Source organism: Salvelinus fontinalis, chromosome 31 (genome assembly GCF_029448725.1).
Source record: "Salvelinus fontinalis isolate EN_2023a chromosome 31, ASM2944872v1, whole genome shotgun sequence".
Taxonomy (NCBI): domain Eukaryota; kingdom Metazoa; phylum Chordata; class Actinopteri; order Salmoniformes; family Salmonidae; genus Salvelinus; species Salvelinus fontinalis.
Genome location: NC_074695.1, coordinates 27,775,935 through 27,788,450, shown reverse-complemented (window position 1 = coordinate 27,788,450; position 12,516 = coordinate 27,775,935). Strand labels below are relative to the sequence as shown.

General features: G+C 41.3%; 1 protein-coding gene across 1 annotated transcript in view; it reads left to right on the top strand.

Moving 5' to 3' along the window:
* LOC129829967 (histone deacetylase 7-like) overlaps window positions 1–12,516 on the top strand; it is a 103,751-nt gene that overhangs the window by 11,930 nt on the left and 79,305 nt on the right. The gene's annotated exons all lie outside the window — the stretch shown is intronic.

Here is a 12,516-nt window from a genome sequence, read left to right as displayed (position 1 = left end):
TTGTTGATTAATACAAATTTGATAACTAAAATATAGTTGATGGATACATATTCAACCCCTTTGTTCAGGCAAGCCTACATTAGTTCAGGAGTAAAATTTGGCTCAACAAATCACATAAGTTACATGGACTCACTCTGTGGGAAATAATAGGGGTTAACATTAGAAAAATAATGACTGACCTTTCCTCTGTCCCCCACGCATACAACATCTGTACCTCAGTCAAGTACTGAATTTCAAGCACAGATTCAACTACGAAGAACAGGGTGAGCCTCATGAAGAAGGGCAGTGATTGGTAGATGGGTAACAATAACAAATCAGACATCTTTAAGCATGGTCAAGTTAATAAGGACACTGTGGATGATGTATTAACCCCCCCAGACAGCTCAAAGACACAGTCGCACTTCTGAACTGAGCTACAGGACAGGGATGTTACCATAAGGCCATTAAAACAGATACAGAGTTCAATGGCTGTAATGGGAGAAAACTGAGAATGGATTAACAACATTGTAGTGACTCCACAATAATGACCTAAATGACAGTGAAAATAATACAAATATAGAGAGGAAAAATTCCAAAACACTATTTTGTATGCGACAAGGCACTAAAGTACTACTGCAAAAGAATACACTTTTAGGTTTAAACACATCACTGAGTAACTGCCTTCTTATTTTCAAGTGTAGTGGTGGCTGCATCATGGTATGGGTATGCTTGACATCAGCAATTACTGGGAAGTTTTTCCAGGATAAAAGGAAACGAGATGGAGCTAAGCACAGGCAAAATCCTAGAGTAAAACCTGCTTCAGTCTGCTTTACACCAGACACTAGGAGAGGAATTCACCTTTCAGCAGGACAATAACCTACAACACAAGGATAAATGTACACTGGAGATGCCTACCAAAAAGACTGACTGTTCCTGAGTGGCCAAGTTACAGTTTGACTAAAATCTGTTAGAAATTCTATGGCAAGACCTGAAAATGGCTGTTTACATCATGAGAGAGCTTGAAGAATTATGAAAAGAATAATGGACTAAAATTGCACAATGCAGGTGTGTAAAGCTCTTAGAGACTTACCCAAGAAGACTCACAGCTGTAATCACAGCCTAAGGTGTTTTATAACATGTATTGACTCAGCGCACTGAACACCCCTGCACCAACTATTTTAGTTATTTAATTCCTATTAATCTTAACTCCTATTAAAATGCTAAAAATGTTCTTCCACTTTGACATTACAGAGTATTTTGTGTAGATTGTTTACCAAAAAATTCACTATTTTAATCCCACTTTGGTCAACTGGAGAAAAAAAAGGTATTCATATTTTTATAGCGGATATAGTATATATGGATACCTCTCAAAGGGGCTAGGAAATATTATCAAAGGTGCCTTAAGAATATCAGCCAGCTTCAGTCTGTGAGTAGAAGTGTAAAATAAGGTCATAGATTATAGTAGAGCAGTCAGATGTATTTGATGACTAGATGGTGGTGCTACTACTGCTAGGTCTGAAGATGAGGGTGTAGCCCCCAGACATGTTACAGTATGGAGGACTGCAGTCATGACTGGCACTAAACGGCAGGCTGCAGCAGCCACATAGTCAGGGCTGTGCTGTCTTACAGGAAATGACTTCACGAGGTGCTGGGACCTCTACCCCGTTCCGGGGTTGGTCTCTCTGGTCTCTCTCTCCCTTGGGCCGCATCCTTCAGTTCAGCATTAGACAGCCTAAAGTGGGTTATTTATTTTAGTTCGCCTGTGAGAGTTAAAAAAGGAATGTTTCAGCAACATAAAACGTTTCCTGTTTTGATGACTCCCCCTCTGAAAGCATTCCGTCTGCAGACAAGTCCCTCAAAAAGGAGCAGTGATAGTCTGCAAAAAATGGATTTATCCAATTGAATCAAATCAAATTTTATTTGTCACATGCTTTGTAAGCAACAGGTGTAGAATAACAGTGAAACTTACAGCCCTTCCCAACAATGCAGAGAGAATAAAAAAAAAAAAACATAACACAAGGAATAAATACACAATGAGTAACAATAACTTGGTTACATACATGAGGTTCAGGGGTACAAGGTAATTGAGGTAGATAGCCTATGTACATATAGGTAGGGGTAAAGTGACTAGGCAACATGATAGATAATAAGCATTAGCAGGAGCGTGTGATGAGTCAAAATAGTTACGTGCAAAGGGGGGGGGGGGGGGGGGGGGGGTCAATGCAGATAGTCCAGGTAGTTTTTGATGAACTATTTAACAATCTTATGGGTTGTGGCTATTGACGCTTTGCCTATTGGATGGCTCATCGGAGGTTGTAGCGGAATTTCTTATGTGTCTGGATTAGTGTCCCGCTCCTTAAAAGTGGCAGCTCTAGCCTTTAGCTCAGTGTGGAAACAGAAACAGTCCTGTACCACGTGTACTGGGCTTCTTAAAATGCCTGTATCTTTGCACGTGACAGGGTCGTTTGATTACTTCATCAGTAGTGCCTCTATGCATTTGCAGAATTGGTGATGTGATGTGAGACAGTGTGGGGATGTGTGTAGTGCCTCAGTCTCTGTCTGCAGCTTCACACCATCAAAGCTGTCTGAACCCCCCCCCAGCCAAGCCCTGTGGGACCCTGCTGCTGCTAACCTAGTGAATGGGGAACTTGACTGTATCTGGGCAGAGCCTTGGCCCCTGTCTCTCCCTCCTCTGGGTCTGTCCCCCTCTCACATTCCTCACTCCTCCTGCCTGAGCTCTGCAGCTGCTCCTCTTACTCATGCTGCTGCATGAGAGAGAGAATTTGGTTTGGGGGGCAGTTGTTATAATATGTATGTTTAATACACTATATACAAAGTATGTGGACACCCCTTCAAATTAGTGGATTTTGCTAATTCAGCCACACCCGTTGCTGACAGGTGTTTACAATCAAGCACACAGTCATGCAATCTCCAAAGACAAACATTGGAAGTGGAATGGCCTTACTGAAGAGCTCAGTAACTTTCAACATGCCACCGTCATAGGATGCCACCTTTCCTACAAGTTAGTTGGTCAAATCCTCAGCCGCAAAGTGGTAGGCCACACAAGCTCAGAGAATGGGACTGACCTTTGCTGAAGCGCAATGCGTGTAAAAATCGTCTGTCCTCGGTTGCAACACTCACTATCGAGTTCCAAACTGCCTCTGGAAGCAACGTCAGCACAAGAACTGTTCGTCAGTCGCTTCATGAAATGGGTTTCCATGGCCGAGCAGCCACACACATGGCTAAGATCACCATGTGCAATGCCAAGCGTCGGCTGGAGTGGTGTAAAGCTCGCCGCCATTGGACTCCGGAGCAGTGGAAACACATTCTCTGGAGTGATGAATCACGCTTCACCATCTGGCAGTCCGACAGACAAATCTGGGTTTGGTGGATGCCAGGACAACGCTTTGTTTCTACAGTTTGGGGAAGGAACATTACTATTACAGCATGACAATGCCCCCATGCACAAAGTGAGGTCCATACAGATATGGTTTGTCGAGATCGGTGTGGAAGAACTTGAGTGGCCTGCACAGAGCCCTGACCTCAACCCCATCGAACACCTTTTGGATGAATTGGAACGCCGACTGCAAGCCAGGCTTTCTTGCCCAACATCAGTGCCCGACCTCACTAATGCTAAGTGAGGTCGGGCACTAAGTCCCCACAGCAACGTTCCAACATCTAGTAGACAGCTTTCCCAGAAGAGTGGAGGTTGTTATAGCAGCAAAGGGGGGACCAACTCCATATTAATGCCCATGATTTTGCAATGAGATGTTCGACGAGCAGGTGCCCAAATACTTTTGGTAATGTAGTGTACGTAGGTGGCACTGTGTATTATCATTTGTGTGTGTTCATGCTTATGGCATTTAGCAACTGTGTTAATCTGCCAAATCTCTTCAATCACCATGTTTGCATGATGTTATAATTATTTTGCAAGATAAATGTTTACTTGGCTGAGGATCTGAAATAGCTGTGTCTCTGACAGACAGGCCACAGCTGACTGGAACAGCAATCCCCCATCACCCACCCCAACCCACGCACACACACGTACAATCCTTCACACAGTCTCTCACACAAATACCTTACTGTGTCTAAAGCACATTTGTCTCTACCAAACCAAAGCCTTTCCTGATGGCTTTCTAAAACCCCTCCATGTTCCTCCTCTACATTTACGGCTGGACCGACCGGACGGTGGGGAGAACACTATCCAATCAGCCACTACATGCCCTGAGACAACTGGCTCTGCTGGCCACTGGAAGATCCAGCCTCTGGTTCCTTGCTGCCATTTTCCTTCCTCTGTTTCTCCCAGACTCCATGGGAATTTCAGTAACAGGGGGAAATGATTTTCCTCCTGACCAGAAGTACTACACCATGTCTACTGGTATGAAATAATGAAGCTAATGTGCACAGACGTAATAACAATAAAGGTCAATTAATAGTCTGTCAGATACGTCAAAATTAGAAAGACAGTAGGACATTGAGTATGCACAGGGTGTGTTTGTTCATATCTTCGGTATAGGTGTGTGCGTCTGTGCGTGCGTGCTAGAGAGAGTATTATGTGTGGCGAGAGAAACCATGCTCTAGTTTAGCACTACTCTGTAGGGAAGAGAAAAACATGACCCACTGAGCAAAAACTGGTTGAATCAGTGTTGTTTCCACATCATTTCAACCCCAAAGATCCATGTGATGGCGTTGAATCGACATGGAAAACTAATTGGATTTGCAAAAAGTATTCAACGTAAGACGTATATATATTGTATATTTTTTTCATTCTATATTTTTTCACCCAATTTATAATCTAAATCCAATGACATGGTGAAATGTTTTGTTGATTTCACGTTGAATTCACATTAGTTGATAACTGAAGCAAATGGAAATCAAAACTAGACATTGAACTGATTTGTACTCCCCAGCCTGGTAACATAGTAAAAGTGAATCCGTGACACTCAAATTAGTATGATATTTTATGTTTGGTATGGTTGCATAAGAAAGATGGTTACTTAAGTCACAAAACAAAACTATGATGGTTGGTCGGGGTGGATGGGTTGCCGTATAACGCGAACGTCTAGCAAACCCAAAGGTTGCGAGTTTGAATCTCATCACAGACAACTTTAGGATTGTAGCTCATTAGCAACTTTAACTACTTTGTACTTATTAACTACTTGGCATGTTAACTAACCCTTCCCCTAACCCTAGCCTAGCTAACATTAGCCACCTAGCTAGAATTTGTCACATACAGTATTGGGCCACAACAGGCAGTACATTTAGCAAATTCTTAATATATAATACGAAATGGGTGATGCACATACACAAATGAAGACATACCGAAATATATCATACTAAATGGAATGTCTCACGTTTGTGACTCATTTCAGGAAACTATGCGTATGTCACTACTTCACAGGAGAGCTATTTGAAAGTATTTTTTTTATTTTTATCAAAATGCAGTTTTTGCCAGAAATGTCTTCTGGGAGCTTCTGGTAGCTCGTACATTCCCTCTGGCTATCTACTCCGATATCAGAGCACTCTCGTCTGAGTGTGCCAGAGTTCAGAATAACTGACAAATGTACAAATGCTCAGCACCCGTTGAATATGGCCGGTGTCAGTAAACGTTGGCAGAAAAACTTAAATTGTTGCCAGCAGCACAGTTGCAGTCACCAACACTCTGGATAACATAAAAACAGCCTGCTAGAGTGATTAAAACGGTCCGTGTGCAGTTCTCTCACGTTAGCTAGTTAGCTTGAGTACTTGACTGTTAGAACAGAATGCTCAGATCAAATATTGTTGGCGCTGCGGTCCAAGACACTGCATCTCAGTGCTAGAGGCGTCACTACAGACCCTGGTTCGATCCTGGGCTGTATCACAACCGGCCGTGATTGGGAGTCCCATAGGGTGGTGCACAAATGGCCCAGCGTCATCCGGGTTAGGGGATGTAGCTCTGTGTCTCTGCTTTTATCTAATGTAAAAAACACCATTTCAAATGTTGTTACATAAGACTGAATCAAGGCAGTTGGTCACATTTAATGAATAATACGAAATGCTCTGAGGCCAGGTTGCACTCCGAGAGGCCAGAGTCAGTACTTAACCCCTGGTACCAGTCAACATGGAGTCATTCATCACATAATACCAGACCCAAACCCTCCTACTCGTCTGTCTGAGAGCGCTCTCCCAATAGCCAACCTCTTTCGCCTAAAATGACATACCCAAATCTAACTCCCTGTAGCACAGGACCTGAAGCAAGGATATGCATATTCTTCATACCATTTGAAAGGAAAAACTTTGAAGTTTGTGGAAATGTGAAATTAATGTAGGAGAATATAACACATTAGATCTGGTAAAATATGATACAAAGAAAAAAACATGCATATTTGTTATATATATTTTAATCATCTTTGAAATGCAAGAGAAGGGCCAGAATGTATTATTCCAGTTTAGTCGCAATTTAGATATTGGCCGCTAGATGGCAGCAGCGTATGTTCAAAGTTTTAGACTGATCCAATGAACCATTGTATTTCTGTTCAAACTCTTGTATCAAGTCTGCCCAAATGTGCCTAACTGGTTTATTGATACATTTTCAAGTACATAACTGTGCACTCTCCTCAAACAATAGCATGGTATTCTTTCACTGTAATATCTACTGTAAATGGGACAGTGCAGTTAGATTAACAAGAATTTAAGCTTTCTGCCCATATCAGATGTGTCTATGTCCTGGGAAATGTTCTTGTTACTTACAACCTCATGCTAATCACATTAGGGCACGTTAGCTCAACCGTCCCGTGGGGGGTCACCAATCCCGAAGAGTCCCAACCCCTTCACATAATGTGCACCCTACAAAATATGTGCACCCTAACTTCTTACATATTACTTTTGAACTTCATTAAGGGAATATTCTAATCTGCGCATCCATTGATGCAATTTCTCTCTCATTTATTACTGGAAACCAAGGTAACCTTACTCCATAATTGATACAGTGAATAATGTTGAGAAACCAGAGTATTGCCACATACATAAATCTAAAAGTAGGTCAAGATGAAAAGTGTTTCCAAGTCTTTTCCATAAACATGCTGATGTAATGGTGACCTACAAAAGCAGATGGGGTTGGGGGCTCTCTACAGTCGCCTGGCTGTTCCGGCCCAAATGCCTGTTGGCTGTACAGGAGAAAATGAGCACCGGCCCTTTAAGATCGCCTTCTCAACACACCTTTTATGTTCTGTTTACTTTTTTTCTGTTCTTAATAATGTTTTTGAGTTTGAGTTCTGGCTGTGTCAAAATTAAAACTGAATGAAAACTATTTCCCAATGAATTCCTCCTCCTCCGTGAAACAAAGCGATAGAATACATTTTTTTATCCAATTGTTTTGTTTTTTCTCCAACAGCAGGCAGATATGTTCCACTTGATGGAACAGAAAGAGTAGGCTCTCCTCTGTGTGAGCAGCAGCAGCCCAGGGTCTCTGTCTCCACAGAATCCATTATGAATCTCAGAATCATTACTAACGTCAGGGGGTCGAAGAGTTATGTCTGCTCTTACATCACAACCACGACCAGCGTTAATTAGCATTATCCACCATGGCCTCTCAGCTCAACTTTCTCAACTCTCAGGACCAGACCAAGCCGATCGGACCTGTGCTTAACCATGGTTTGACCATGTGATCCTGTTGAGGGCAACAGAGGGGACTAGATGTACCAGATTTTAACCCAAGGAAACAGTCTTCTGGAGATGTTAAACATCCTCTTGTGTGACTGATATTGGTGTCTAATACATGGTGCAGAAGCATCCAAAGCATGCTGTTAAACCCACCACTATGTCCTTAAGCTGAGAGCTCTGTCTGCTACAATCATCAGATATGGCCTTAAAGATGGGCCTCACAGAGATTTTAACCCAGGCCCAGGCAAGCATCTGCAGCCTGGGCAACAGGGAGGGAGGGATTGGACATGGAGGAGGAGAGAAGAGCATGCATTCTTGCTCTGTTCTGGTTGCATGTGAAGCTGAAGGCTACATAGCGTTACTGTGGTTCTGTGTGCTGTGGTGAGTCAGGCCTGTTTCCCAACAGCACCACATACACAGCCGGACCAGACCACACAGACACCAAGTTTCCGCTGGGATTCTCTGCCCACCTCTCACAGAATCTCTCCCTTACTCTCGCTGTGTGTATTAATCCCACTGGACTGTTTCCTCTGTCATTCTATGTCCTCAGTTCCCCATGTTTTTCTTTCTACCGTCTTTTTATCTAAATGTTGAAGATTCTTTGTCAGAATGCAGAAGAGGAAGCGACAAATTATACTAGAAATGAAATAGGAGTCTGCAGCTGAATGCACAGTGATCCAAAAACAATCTGAGTATTGTTATCATAGGGGTAGATTTATTTGACTGGTTGTAAGGGTTGTGTACAGGCCAATATTAAACAAGATGAAAGCCTAAATCAAGCAGGAGAAAGGGAGGTTGACTTGGTTCCAGCCCAGAGAAGGAATTCCTCTTTCCCAAAGGGGAGTCGTCACATGTCGATTTTTTTTTTCATGTTGCATTTTACAAGGGGATTGTAACGGAGCTCGTTTCAGGATACAGTGAGGGGAATGTAAAATAAGACATCCCCCTAGCCACTGTCATACAGTTTAGTTTTATAAAGCCATGGTTCACTAATTTGTGTGATGAAAATAAAGCTAATAGACATAGTAACATATACAGCAACAATCCGGCAGAGAAACATTCCATTCATACACTCTAAGGTTCCAAAAGGGTTGTTCGGCTGTCCCCATAGGAGAACCCTTTTTGGTTCCAGGTAGAACTCTTTTGGGTTCCATATCGAACCCTCTGTGTAAACGGTTCTACATGGTACTCAAAAGGGTTCTACCTGGAACCAAAAAGGGTTCTTCAAAGGGTTATCCTATGGGGACAACCGATGAACCCTTTTAGGTTCTGGATAGCACCTTTTTTTTCTTCTAAGAGTGTATGAGTTCCGCTCCACAGACTCCCCAGTCTGACTGAGATCAGTACCCATCCTTAGTGGCTTTCTACTTCTACACTCATATGACTGTGGCCTTTGGCATCGAGTCAACATCCACCTAGACTAGAATGATATATATTCCACACCATGTTTTCTAACAGACAGATCTACAGTATCATGAAATCTAGATTCAGAAAATACTATTTTCACAATACATCCCCAACACTCAGATTCAAAGATTAAGTCATTTTTCAAATACTGTACATTCTCCATCAACCACACGGTTGCATGGTTCCAATCTTTAGAAGTAAACATTGCGTAAGAAGAACATGTACATTCATTACACATCTCTTTCAAAGCGGTGTACATTGTAAGCTGGGCTACAGGGAGTCTAGACTTAGTGCCTCCTCTCTCCTGTCAGTTGGAGAGCAGCGTTAGATGTAAGGCTTTACAGAGGGGTTGGTGAACTAAACAGAGGGGAAAGGACACAGATCAATCACTGCAAACATCACACATCCACATCTCTAGGTGTTTGTGCGTGTTACATACCCACTCTAGTAGGACCTCAGCCATGTATTTAGTCATGTTAATGATAAACACGTTCACTGTGTTTGTTACATACCCACTCTAGTAGGACCTCAGCCATGTATTTAGTCATGTTAATGATAAACACGTTCACTGTGTTTATGTTACATACCCACTCTAGTAGGACCTCAGCCATGTATTTAGTCATGTTAATGATAAACACATTCACTGTGTTTGTTACATACCCACTCTAGCAGGACCTCAGCCATGTATTTAGTCATGTTAATGATAAACACGTTCACTGTGTTTATGTTACATACCCACTCTAGCAGGACCTCAGCCATGTATTTAGTCATGTTAATGATAAACACATTCACTGTGTTTATGTTACATACCCACTCTAGTAGGACCTCAGCCATGTATTTAGTCATGTTAATGATAAACACGTTCACTGTGTTTATGTTACATACCCACTCTAGTAAGACCTCAGCCATGTATTTAGTCATGTTAATGATAAACACATTCACTGTGTTTATGTTACATACCCACTCTAGTAGGACCTCAGCCATGTATTTAGTCATGTTAATGATAAACACATTCACTGTGTTTATGTTACATACCCACTCTAGTAGGACCTCAGCCATGTATTTAGTCATGTTAATGATAAACACGTTCACTGTGTTTATGTTACATACCCACTCTAGTAGGACCTCAGCCATGTATTTAGTCATGTTAATGATAAACACATTCACTGTGTTTATGTTACATACCCACTCTAGTTGGACCTCAGCCATGTATTTAGTCATGTTAATGATAAACACGTTCACTGTGTTTGTTACATACCCACTCTAGTAGGACCTCAGCCATGTATTTAGTCATGTTAATGATAAACACGTTCACTGTGTTTGTTACATACCCACTCTAGTAGGACCTCAGCCATGTATTTAGTCATGTTAATGATAAACACATTCACTGTATTTATGTTACATACCCACTCTAGTAGGACCTCAGCCATGTATTTAGTCATGTTAATGATAAACACGTTCACTGTGTTTGTTACATACCCACTCTAGTAGGACCTCAGCCATGTATTTAGTCATGTTAATGATAAACACGTTCACTGTGTTTATGTTACATACCCACTCTAGTAGGACCTCAGCCATGTATTTAGTCATGTTAATGATAAACACGTTCACTGTGTTTATGTTACATACCCACTCTAGTAGGACCTCAGCCATGTATTTAGTCATGTTAATGATAAACACATTCACTGTGTTTATGTTACATACCCACTCTAGTAGGACCTCAGCCATGTATTTAGTCAGGGTAATGATAAACACGTTCACTGTGTTTATGTTACATACCCACTCTAGTAGGACCTCAGCCATGTATTTAGTCATGTTAATGATAAACACATTCACTGTGTTTATGTTACATACCCACTCTAGTAGGACCTCAGCCATGTATTTAGTCAGGGTAATGATAAACACGTTCACTGTGTTTATGTTACATACCCACTCTAGTAGGACCTCAGCCATGTATTTAGTCATGTTAATGATAAACACATTCACTGTGTTTGTTACATACCCACTCTAGTAGGACCTCAGCCATGTATTTAGTCATGTTAATGATAAACACGTTCACTGTGTTTATGTTACATACCCACTCTAGTAGGACCTCAGCCATGTATTTAGTCATGTTAATGATAAACACATTCACTGTGTTTATGTTACATACCCACTCTAGTAGGACCTCAGCCATGTATTTAGTCAGGGTAATGATAAACACGTTCACTGTGTTTATGTTACATACCCACTCTAGTAGGACCTCAGCCATGTATTTAGTCATGTTAATGATAAACACATTCACTGTGTTTATGTTACATACCCACTCTAGTAGGACCTCAGCCATGTATTTAGTCAGGGTAATGATAAACACGTTCACTGTGTTTATGTTACATACCCACTCTAGTAGGACCTCAGCCATGTATTTAGTCATGTTAATGATAAACACGTTCACTGTGTTTGTTACATACCCACTCTAGTAGGACCTCAGCCATGTATTTAGTCATGTTAATGATAAACACATTCACTGTGTTTATGTTACATACCCACTCTAGTAGGACCTCAGCCATGTATTTAGTCATGTTAATGATAAACACATTCACTGTGTTTATGTTACATACCCACTCTAGTAGGACCTCAGCCATGTATTTAGTCAGGGTAATGATAAACACATTCACTGTGTTTATGTTACATACCCACTCTAGTAGGACCTCAGCCATGTATTTAGTCATGTTAATGATAAACACGTTCACTGTGTTTATGTTACATACCCACTCTAGTAGGACCTCAGCCATGTATTTAGTCAGGGTAATGATAAACACGTTCACTGTGTTTATGTTACATACCCACTCTAGTAGGACCTCAGCCATGTATTTAGTCATGTTAATGATAAACACGTTCACTGTGTTTATGTTACATACCCACTCTAGTTGGACCTCAGCCATGTATTTAGTCATGTTAATGATAAACACGTTCACTGTGTTTGTTACATACCCACTCTAGTAGGACCTCAGCCATGTATTTAGTCATGTTAATGATAAACACATTCACTGTGTTTATGTTACATACCCATTCTAGTAGGACCTCAGCCACGTATTTAGTCATGTTAATGATAAACACATTCACTGTGTTTATGTTACATACCCACTCTAGTAGGACCTCAGCCATGTATTTAGTCATGTTAATGATAAACACGTTCACTGTGTTTGTTACATACCCACTCTAGTAGGACCTCAGCCATGTATTTAGTCATGTTAATGATAAACACGTTCACTGTGTTTATGTTACATACCCACTCTAGTAGGACCTCAGCCATGTATTTAGTCATGTTAATGATAAACACATTCACTGTGTTTATGTTACATACCCACTCTAGTAGGACCTCAGCCATGTATTTAGTCAGGGTAATGATAAACACGTTCACTGTGTTTATGTTACATACCCACTCTAGCAGGACCTCAGCCATGTATTTAGTCATGTTAATGATAAACACATTCACTGTGTTTATGT